The sequence below is a fragment of the Triticum dicoccoides genome, chromosome 4B (genome assembly GCF_002162155.2).
Source record: "Triticum dicoccoides isolate Atlit2015 ecotype Zavitan chromosome 4B, WEW_v2.0, whole genome shotgun sequence".
NCBI classification, from domain to species: domain Eukaryota; kingdom Viridiplantae; phylum Streptophyta; class Magnoliopsida; order Poales; family Poaceae; genus Triticum; species Triticum dicoccoides.
The window spans coordinates 440,263,181-440,273,505 of record NC_041387.1 but is presented as its reverse complement, the minus strand read 5'-3'; positions in this window follow the sequence as shown (position 1 = coordinate 440,273,505).

Sequence of the window (10,325 nt, the reverse complement as noted above, 5' to 3'; positions counted from 1 at the left end):
GGGATATTCACGTGATCCACTTGATGTATGTTTTGGTGCAACTTGCGGGTTCTGTGACCTTGTGAACTTACGCATGGGGGTTGTAACACGTTTTTGTCTTGACTCTCCAGTAGAAACTTTGGGGCATTCTTTGAAGTTCTTTGTGTTGGTTTGAATAGATGAATCTGAGATTGTGTGATGCATATAGTACAATCAAACCCTTGGATACTTGTGGTGACATTAGGGTTTTGGTTGATTTGTGTCTTAAGGTGTTATTTTAGTACGAACTCTAGGGTTGTTTGTGACACTTATAGGAATACCCAATACATCAATCAGAAAGAATAACTTTGAGGTGGTTTCGTACCCTACAATAATCTCTTCATTTGTTCTCCGCTATTACTGACTTTGGAGTGACTCTTTGTTCCATGTTGAGGGATTGTTATATGATCTAATTATGTTATCATTGTTGAGAGAACTTGCACTAGTGAAAGTATGAACCCTAGGCCTTGTTTCCAAGCATTGCAATCCCGTTTTTGCTCATTTTTGTTACTTTCTACCTTGTTGTTTTTATATTTTCAGATTACAAAAAACCCATATCTACCATCCATATTACACTTGTATCACCATCTCTTCGCCAAAGTTGTGCACTGTACAATTTACCATTGTATTGGGTGTGTTGGGGACACAAGAGACTCTTTGTTATTTGGTTGCAGGATTGTTTGAGAGAGAACATCTTCATCCTATGCCTACCATCGATTGATAAACCTTAGGTCATCTACTTGAGGTAAATTTGCTACTATCCTAAAAACTCTACGCTTGGAGGCCCAACATGAGTCTACCAGAAGAAGGTTGTGTAGTAGACATCAAGATCTTTTCTGGCGCCGTTGGCGGGGAGGTTAGTGCTTCAAGGTATATCTTTAGATCTTGGAATCAAATCTTTTAGTTTCTTGTTTTATCACTAGTTTAGTTTATAAAAGAAAACTACAACAAAAAATGGAATTGAGGTTGCCTCATATGCTTCATCTTTTTTATGTCTTTCGCTAAAATGATGGAAAGGCAAATTGTGCTCAACTGTTAGAGGAAGAAGTCAATAAAATGTTTGGCACTGATTATTTGAATGATGAGCATGATTGCAATGTTGTTAGTATGAATTCCTTGAATATCCACGATGCTAATGATATGCAAAGCTACAAGCTTGGGGATGCTATGTTTGATGAATATGATATTTTTAGTCCCCCAAGTTTGGATTAGAAAACTTATTATGATAATATCATGCCTCCTTTTTATGATGATTATTTTGATGAAAGTGGATTTGGAGAGGTCATGACTTTATTTAGTGATGAATCCACTATTTCGGAAGAGGTTCCAATTGGTTATGAGAACAAAGTTGCTATCTATGATGATTATTGTGATGACATGTATGCTATAAAGAATAATGATAACCATGAAACTTATCATCTTGATTTTAATTTTCAATTGGATTATGCCTCGCATGATAGTTATTTTGTTGAGTTTGCTCCCACTACTATGAATGAGAAGAATTTTGCTTATGTGGAGAGTAGTAAAATTTCTATGCTTGTGGATCATGAAAAGAATGCTTTATGTGATAGTTATATTGTTGAATTCATTCATGATGCTACTAAAAATTATTATGAGGGAGGAATATATGCTTGTAGGAATTGCAATAATATCAAGTTTCCTCTCTATGTGTTGAAAATCTTGAAGTTATGCTTGTTTTGCCTTCCTATGCTAGTTGATTATTGTTCCCATAAGTTGTTTGCTCACAAAATCCCCCATGCATAGGAAGTGGGTTAGACTTAAAAGTGTTAGTCATATGCTTCATGATGCTCCCATTATGTTTCAATTCTTATCTTTCATGTGAGCATCATTGAAATCATCATGCCTAGCTAGAAAGGCATTAAAGAAAAGCGCTTGTTGGGAGACAACCCAACACTATTACCTGCTGTTTTGTGTGTTGACATGATTATGCTACAGTAGTAATCATGTTTTATAGCTTTTGTTTCAATAAAGTGCCAAGTAAAGCATTTGGATAGTCTGGATGATAGTTGACTTGATTTTGTGCAAAAGAAGAAACTTTTCTCTAAGTCCAAGAATTTTTAAAAATCACTGGAACGAGATTTTGATCTAAATTTTTGACACATGATTTACAAACAAATTTCCTACATTGTCCTAATTTTTTAGAATTTTTTGAGTTCTTTACAGACTGTTCTGTTTAGACCGATTGATGTTATGTTTGCATTGTTTGCATATGTTTGGTTGTTTAATGATTCTATTTAAGGATAGGAGTATTAAATATGCAGAGGCATTTAGTAGGCAATATCAAATAATAATTTTAGTGATTTTCTATAGTAGACAATGATAAGGTTTTGCATGGATTTATACTAACTTATCTCACGAGTTCTTGTTGAGTTTTGTGTGCATGAAGTTTTTAAGATTCCGAGAAACTATGATATGAGAGGAATTAAGGAGAAACAAGATCTCAAGCTTGGGGGTTACCAAGGCATCCCTAATTAATATTTCAAGAAGTCTCAAGCATCTAAGCTTGGGGATGCCCGGTTGGAATCCCACCTTTCTTCTTCAACAACTATCGGTCAGTTTTGGTTGAGCCTAAGTTTTTGCTTCTTCACATGATATCTGCTATCCTTGCAATGTCATTTTATTTTTCTTTGCTTGCTATTTGAATAAAGTACTTAAGATCTAAATTTTCTTTATGAGAGAGAGTCTTCACTTAGTCACATAATTATTCAAGTACTCATTGATCTTCACTTATATCTTTTGGAGTAGTTTGTCATTTGCTCTAGTGCTTCACTTATATCTTTTTAGAGCACGGCGGTGGTTTTATTTTGAAGAAATTGATGAACTCTCATGCTTCACTTATATTATTTTGAGAGTCTTTAAACAACATGGTAATTTTCTTTGGTTATGAATTTAGTCATAATATGATAGGCATCCAAGAGGAATATAATAAAAACTTCATATAAAGTGCATTGAATACCATGAGAAGTTTGATTCCTTATAATTGTATTGAGATATAAAGATGGTGATATTAGGGTCATGATAGTGAGTAATTGAGGCTTGTAGAAATATTTGTGTTAAAGTTTGTGATTCCTGTAGCATGCACGTATGGTGAACTGTTATGTGATGAAGTCGGAGCATGATTTATTTATTGATTGTCTTCCTTATAAGTGGCGGTCGGGGACGAGCGGTGGCCTTTTCCTACCAATCTATCCCCCTAGGAGCATGCATGTTGCACTTTGTTTCGATGACTAATAGATTTTTGCAATAAGTATGCGAGTTCTTTATGACTAAGGTTGAGTCTATGGATTATACGCACTCCCACCCTTACACCATTGCTAGCCTCTCTAGTACCGCGCAACTTTCGTCGGTACCTTACACCCACCATATACCTTCCTCAAAACAGCCACCATACCTACCTATTATGGCATTTCCATAGCTATTCTGAGATATATTGCCATGCAACTTTCCACCATTCCGTTTATTATGACATGCTTCATCATTGTCACATTGCTTTGCATGATCATGTAGTTGACATCATATTTCTGGCAAAGCCACCGTTCATAATTCTTTCATACATGTCACTCTTGATTCATTGCACATCCCGGTACACCACCGGAGGCATTCATATAGAGTCATATTTTGTTCTAAGTATTGAGTTGTAATTCTTGAGTTGTAAGTAAACAAAAGTTTGATGATCATCATTATTAGAGCATTATCCCATGTGAGGAAAGGATGATGGAGACTATGATTCCCCCACAAGTCGGGATGAGACTCCGGACGAAAAAGAAAAAAAAAGAAAAAAAGAGGCCAAAAAAAGAGAGAAGGCCCAAAATAAAAAATGAAAGAAAAGAGAGAAGGGGCAATGTTACTATCCTTTTACCACACTTGTGCTTCAAAGTAGCACCATGATCTTCATGATAGAGAGTCTGCTATGTTGTCACTTCCATATACTAGTGAGAATTTTCATTATAGAACTTGGCTTGTATATTCCAATGATGGGCTTCCTCAAATTGCCCCAGGTCTTAATGGGCAAGCGAGTTGGATGCACTCCCACTTAGTTTTTTTGGGGCTTTCATAAACTTATAGCTCTAGTGCATCCGTTGCATGGCAATCCCTACTCACTCACGTTATTGATGGGCATCTCCATAGCCCGTTGATACGCCTAGTTGATGCGAGACTATCTCCTTCTTTTTGTCTTCTCCACAACCACCATATTCTATTCCACCTATAGTGCTATGTACATGGCTCACGCTCATGTATTGTGTGAAAGTTAAAAAAGTTTGAGACTTCAAAAGTATGAAACAATTGTTTGGCTTGTCGTCGGGGTTGTGCATGATTTGAATATTTTGTGTGATGAAGATGGAGCATAGCTAGACTATATGATTTTGTAGGGATAACTTTCTTTGGCCATGTTATATTTAGAAGACATGATTGCTTTATTAGTATGCTTGAAGTATTATTGTTTTTATGTCAATATTAAACTTTTTTTTGAATCTTATGGATCTGAATATTCTTGCCACAATAGAGAAGATTAGATTGATAAATATGTTAGGTAGCATTCCACACCAGAAATTCTGCTTTTATCATTTACCAACAATGAGGACGAGCAGGAATTAAGTTTGGGGATGCTTGATACGTCTCCAATGTATCTATAATTTTTGATTGTTCCATGCTATTATATTATCCATCTTGGATGTTTTATATGCATTTATATGCTATTTTATATTATTTTTGGGACTAACCTATTAACTTAGAGCCCAGTGCCAGTTTCTGTTTTTTCCTTGTTTTTGAGTTTTACAGAAAAGGAATACCAAACGGAGTCCAAATGACCTGAAAATTTACGGTGATTTTTTATGGACCAGAAGAAGCCCCTGAAGCAAAATAGTTGGGCCAGAAGAGTATCGAGGCCACCACAAGGATGGAGGGCGCCCCCCTAGGGCGCGTCTTCCGGTCTTGTGGGCACCTCGTGGACCCCCTGACTTGTTCTCGACGCCAAAAAATCCTATAAATATAGAAACCCCCAGAAATAAACCTAGATCGGGAGTTTCGCCATCGCAAGCCTCTGTAGCCACCAAAACCCAATCGGGAACCTGTTCCGACACCCTGCCGGAGGGGGAAACCATCACCGGTGGCCATCTTCATCATCCCGGCGCTCTCCATGACGAGGAGGGAGTAGTTCACCCTCGGGGCTAACGGTATGTACCAGTAGCTATGTGTTTGATCTCCCTCTCTCTCGTGTTCTTGATTTGGCATGATCTTGATGTACCATGAGCTTTGCTATTATAGTTGGATCTTATGATGTTTCTCCCCTATACCTTCTTGTAATGGATTGAGTTTTCCATTTGAAGTTATCTTATCGGATTGACTCTTTAAGGATTTGAGAACACTTGATGTATGTCTTGCATGTGCTTATCTGTGGTGACAATGGGATATTTACGTGATCCACTTGATGTATGTTTTGGTGATGAACTTGCGGGTTTCTGTGACCTTGTGAACTTATGCATATGGGTTGGCACACATTTTCGTCTTGACTCTCTGGTAGAAACTTTGGGGCACTGTTTGAAGTTCTTTGTGTTGGTTTGAATAGATGAATTTGAGATTGTGTGACGCATATTGTATAATCAAACCCGCAGATGCTTGTGGTGACATTGGAGTATCTAGGTGACATTAGGGTTTTGGTTGATGTGTGTCTTGAGGTGCTATTTTAGTACAAACTCTAGGGATGTTTGTGACACTTATAGGAATAGCCCAATAGATCCATCAGAAAGAATAACTTTGAGGTGGTTTCGTACCCTACAATAATCTCTTAGTTTGTTCTCCGCTATTAGTGACTTTGGAGTGACTCTTTGTTGCACATTGAGGGATTGTTATATGATCTAATTATGTTATCATTGTTGAGAGAACTTGCACTAGTGAAAGGATGAACCCTAGGCCTTGTTTCCAAGCATTGCAATACCATTTTCGCTCAATTTTATTACTTGGTACATGATACGTCTCCAACGTATCTATAATTTATGAAGCATTCATGCTATATTATTATCCGTTTTGGATGTTTATGGGCTTTATTATACACTTTTATATTATTTTTGGGACTAACCTATTAATCGGAGGCCCAGCCCATATTGTTGTTTTCTTGCCTATTTCAGTGTTTCGAAGAAAAGGAATATCAAACGTAGTCCAAACGGAATGAAACCTTTGGGAGCATTATTTTTGGAACGGAATCAATCCAGGGGACTTGGAGTGCAAGTCAGGGAAGCTTGGAGGAGGCCACGAGACAGGGGGGCGTGCCCACCCCCCTGGGCGCGCCCTCCACCCTCGTGGGCCCCTCGTGGCTCCCCTGACCGACTTCTTTCGCCTATATATTCCCATATACCCTAAAAACTTCGAAGCGAATAATAGATCGGGAGTTCTGCCGCCGCAAGCCTCTATAGCCACCAAAAAAACTTCTCTGGAGCCAGTTTCGGCACCCTGCCGGAGGGGGAATCCCTCACCGGTGGCCATCTTCATCATCCCGGCGCTCTCTATGATGAGGAGGGAGTAGTTCACCCTCGGGGCTGAGGGTATGTACCAGTAGCTATGTGTTTGATCTCTCTCTCTCTCTCTCTCTCTCTCTCTCTCGTGTTCTCTCTATGGCACGATCTTGATGTATCGCGAGCTTTGCTATTATAGTTGGATCTTATGATGTTTCTCCCCCTCTACTCTCTTGTAATGGATTGAGTTTTCCCTTTGAAGTTATCTTATCGGATTGAGTCTTTAAGGATTTGAGAACACTTGATGTATGTCTTGTCGTGCTTATCTGTGGTGACAATGGGATATTCACGTGATCTACTTGATGTATGTTTTGGTGATCACCTTGCGGGTTCAATGAATCTATGCATAGGGGTTGGCACACATTTTCGTCTTGACTCTCCGGTAGAAACTTGGGGGCACTCTTTGAAGTACTTTGTGTTGGTTGAATAGATGAATCTGAGATTGTGTGATGCAAATCGTATAATCATACCCACGGATACTTGACGTGACAATCAGGGATGAAGCCGGAAAATAGAGATAGGGGGGCAAGAAATAAAAACATCAAAATCTTTGGATACATAGTCACATAACTTAGTAAATATTGGAAGATAAAAATAGTCAATGTACGTCTGTTGCTCCACAATAAGAATAAAAATTACATATCTATTAATTTGAAGTCGGATTTACGAGCACCAGTATCAAATATCTCAATAATATTGTCGGAGCTAAACTTGGCTGCTATTTCCTTCTCAATGTAGACTATAGTGCAATGACGAAGAAAATCATCTCCCAATTTACTTCGAAGACGTGTCTTGACAAGTTTCATTGCGGAAAAGGCTCGCTCTGCTGTTGCAGTTGACACCGAAAGAGTTATTACTAATCGTAACAACCTCTCAACCATAGGATAATCAGAAGACTTACCATTTTTAATTATTCCTTTTGTCATATTAGCAAGTGATTTGCAATTTTTGATCTCTGGATGGTTCAATGTATCAAGCTAGAAATGTGGTAATTCACACTCCAACCGATCTCTTTCTTGACTAGAAAAATCAGCAGGGTAGAATTTTTCCACTAGAGTGCATATCTTGGACTTGTCGAAGGCATCATGTCTAGGGTCCAATGATGAACAAAGATCTAGAAGCTCTGTAACTTGAGAACTGAATCGATCATTCAACTCTATCACTTGTTGATCTATTGCAACATTAAACACATCTACTTTGTAATGATGGATAACAGTGGTGTTATCATGCTTATTTCTTGATTTTATTACATCAACATACCTATAATTGCAATATATATGAAAAACATGAATTAGTTGCATGATTTAGACAATAATGAGTAAGTTTGTAAGTGACTAAATCTCTACGTTGGAATGTAATGAACATACAGATAGGGAAAGAGACATACCTTTCATCCATGTCTGGGATATCATTCTCATGTTTAACACAAAATGATTTGACATCTTCAAAAAGACTTTCCCGTCCATCTTCTCTCAGTTCAGCAAGCAACGACTTTGTGTTAGAAACACAATCAAGTGCATTAGCAATATCCAAACTTTTATTTTGAAGTTTCACACACAAGATATCCATGATTTTCATAATTCTTTCCATTAGGTGCAGAATGAAGACAAAATCAAATGTGTTTAATATCTTCAAGGCACCTGCAGCGTCTCCTCTTGAATTCCTTGTAGCTGAGCGATCAGTTGCTACACTTCTTAGAACTGAAATAGTTGCAGCAAACATCTTGAGCAAACTTTTGATTGACTTATAGTGTGAACTCCATCTCGTGTCCCCGGCCCTTTGTAAAGATCCTATTTGATTAGCCCCTCTTCCAGTGTCAAGCTCTCCCAATTCAATCTCTCTAGCAATTTCAGCTGCCTGGTTTTCTAGTAACTCATCATTACGTTTGGGAGATGCACTAACTGTATTCACAACAAAATTTGCATGTTGGAAAAAATTGTGAACCTCATTTACTTCCCTTGAAGCGGCAACCAAAGCCAATTGGAGTTGATGAGCTAGACAATGGATATAATAAGCATAAGGACACTCTTGGAGAATTAGAGCCTTTATCCCATTCCACTCCCCTCTCATATTGCTTGCTCCATTGTACCCTTGGCCTCTAATATCTTGAACATTCAACCCATTATCAACTAGGACAGCAATGATTTTATTTTTGAGAGTCAAAGCACAAGTATCACTAACATGAACAAGATCAAGGAAACGCTCCCTTATCAACCCTTCTATGTTCACAAACCGAACAACTACTGCCATCTGCTCTTTTTTAGACTCATCCCGACATTCATCAACCAGTATTGCAAACTTGCAATTACCCATTTCTTCTTTAATTGAGGTTTGCACTTTTCGTGAAATTATGCTAGCAATTTCCTTCTGAATAGTTGAGGAGGCGACTTTGCATTTCTAGGAGCATTCTGTACAACTTCTTGTACATCCTTATTATAAGAAGCCAAAAGCTTAATCATTTCCTTGAAATTACCTTGATTCTTGGAATCCTCGGATTCATCATTTCCTCTAAATGGACATGCTTGGAACATTAACCACCTGATGCAATCAATAGAGAATAATTATTAGATATAATGTATAAAGAAAATTGTCTTAAACTAAATATGTGTTGCTTACCTCATGGCATCAATAGAAGTCTTAAGCCTCAGTCTTGCATCAAGAACCATTTTCTTAGTTTGCTTTTTCATCACCTTGTCAATATGAGTTGGATTATTTTTCAGATTTTCGTAACACCAAACTGCAAAGTTATGAGCAGAGCTGGGAGTAGTGCACATATGTTTGAGAAAAGCACATTCTTTTCCATTGTTAACCTTCTTCCACTTATCAAATCCTTTGACAGTGAATGTGTCTGAACCACACTTCCCAACTGGCTTCTTCGAAAAGAGAAAACAAGGCAAGCAATAGGCACATTTTGTATCAGTCGAATATTCCAACCACCAAAAATTTGTGTACCAATCTTTTTGGAATCACCGACGAACAACACTTCTTTCATTATATTCATAATTTTCCAATTCGGGCTGATAGGCCCCCTCACATATATAAAAACGCCTAGCATCATCTTGCTTTTCTGGAGGGAGTTGCCAAATTTGAGGGCGCCTCCCTGGGTCTCGATCGTATTTTGTGGTTATGACTGTAGCTTCTTCTGTAACTTCTGGCACTGGAACATCTTGAGCATCACCTTCAGCACGACTAGGGTTGTTCTCTTCACTAGGCTGCACATCATTTGTATTAGCACCATTACCATGTTCACATGGCTAAGAGCTTGAACCAATTGGCTTGAAAAAAGTATGGATTGATTGAGCTCTCTTCCTCTTCATGTCTACAGAACACAATTGGACAATAAAAAATTCTAATTAGTATTTAATGTCTATATTCTTACAATTAGATTCCAAGACAGAAATTAATCTAATGCTGGTGCTGCAAAAAAAACTGACCTTTCTTCCTTGTTTGGTCGCTCATCAGTGTGGCCGGCCGGCTGGAATACGTCGGGCCATAGGGGAGCATCTGGGTCTCGGGGATAGTGGGACGGAGGCCTTCCCTTCTGAACAGAACAGATGGAGAGATTAGATAGAGGATAGACTATAGAAGCGGCCGGCGGCAGCGAGCAGGTTTTTCGGATCGGTGGATTGCAAGAACGAGAAGATTGACCTGGGACACGCCGCAGCGGCGCTGCGTCGGTCGTGCGTATTGCTTCCAACTCCTTGTCTTCCATCCACGGTGGGCTGTGTATCCTTTTCCCTTTTTGCTGATATATTTGGGCCTTTGGTGTTGTGTGTA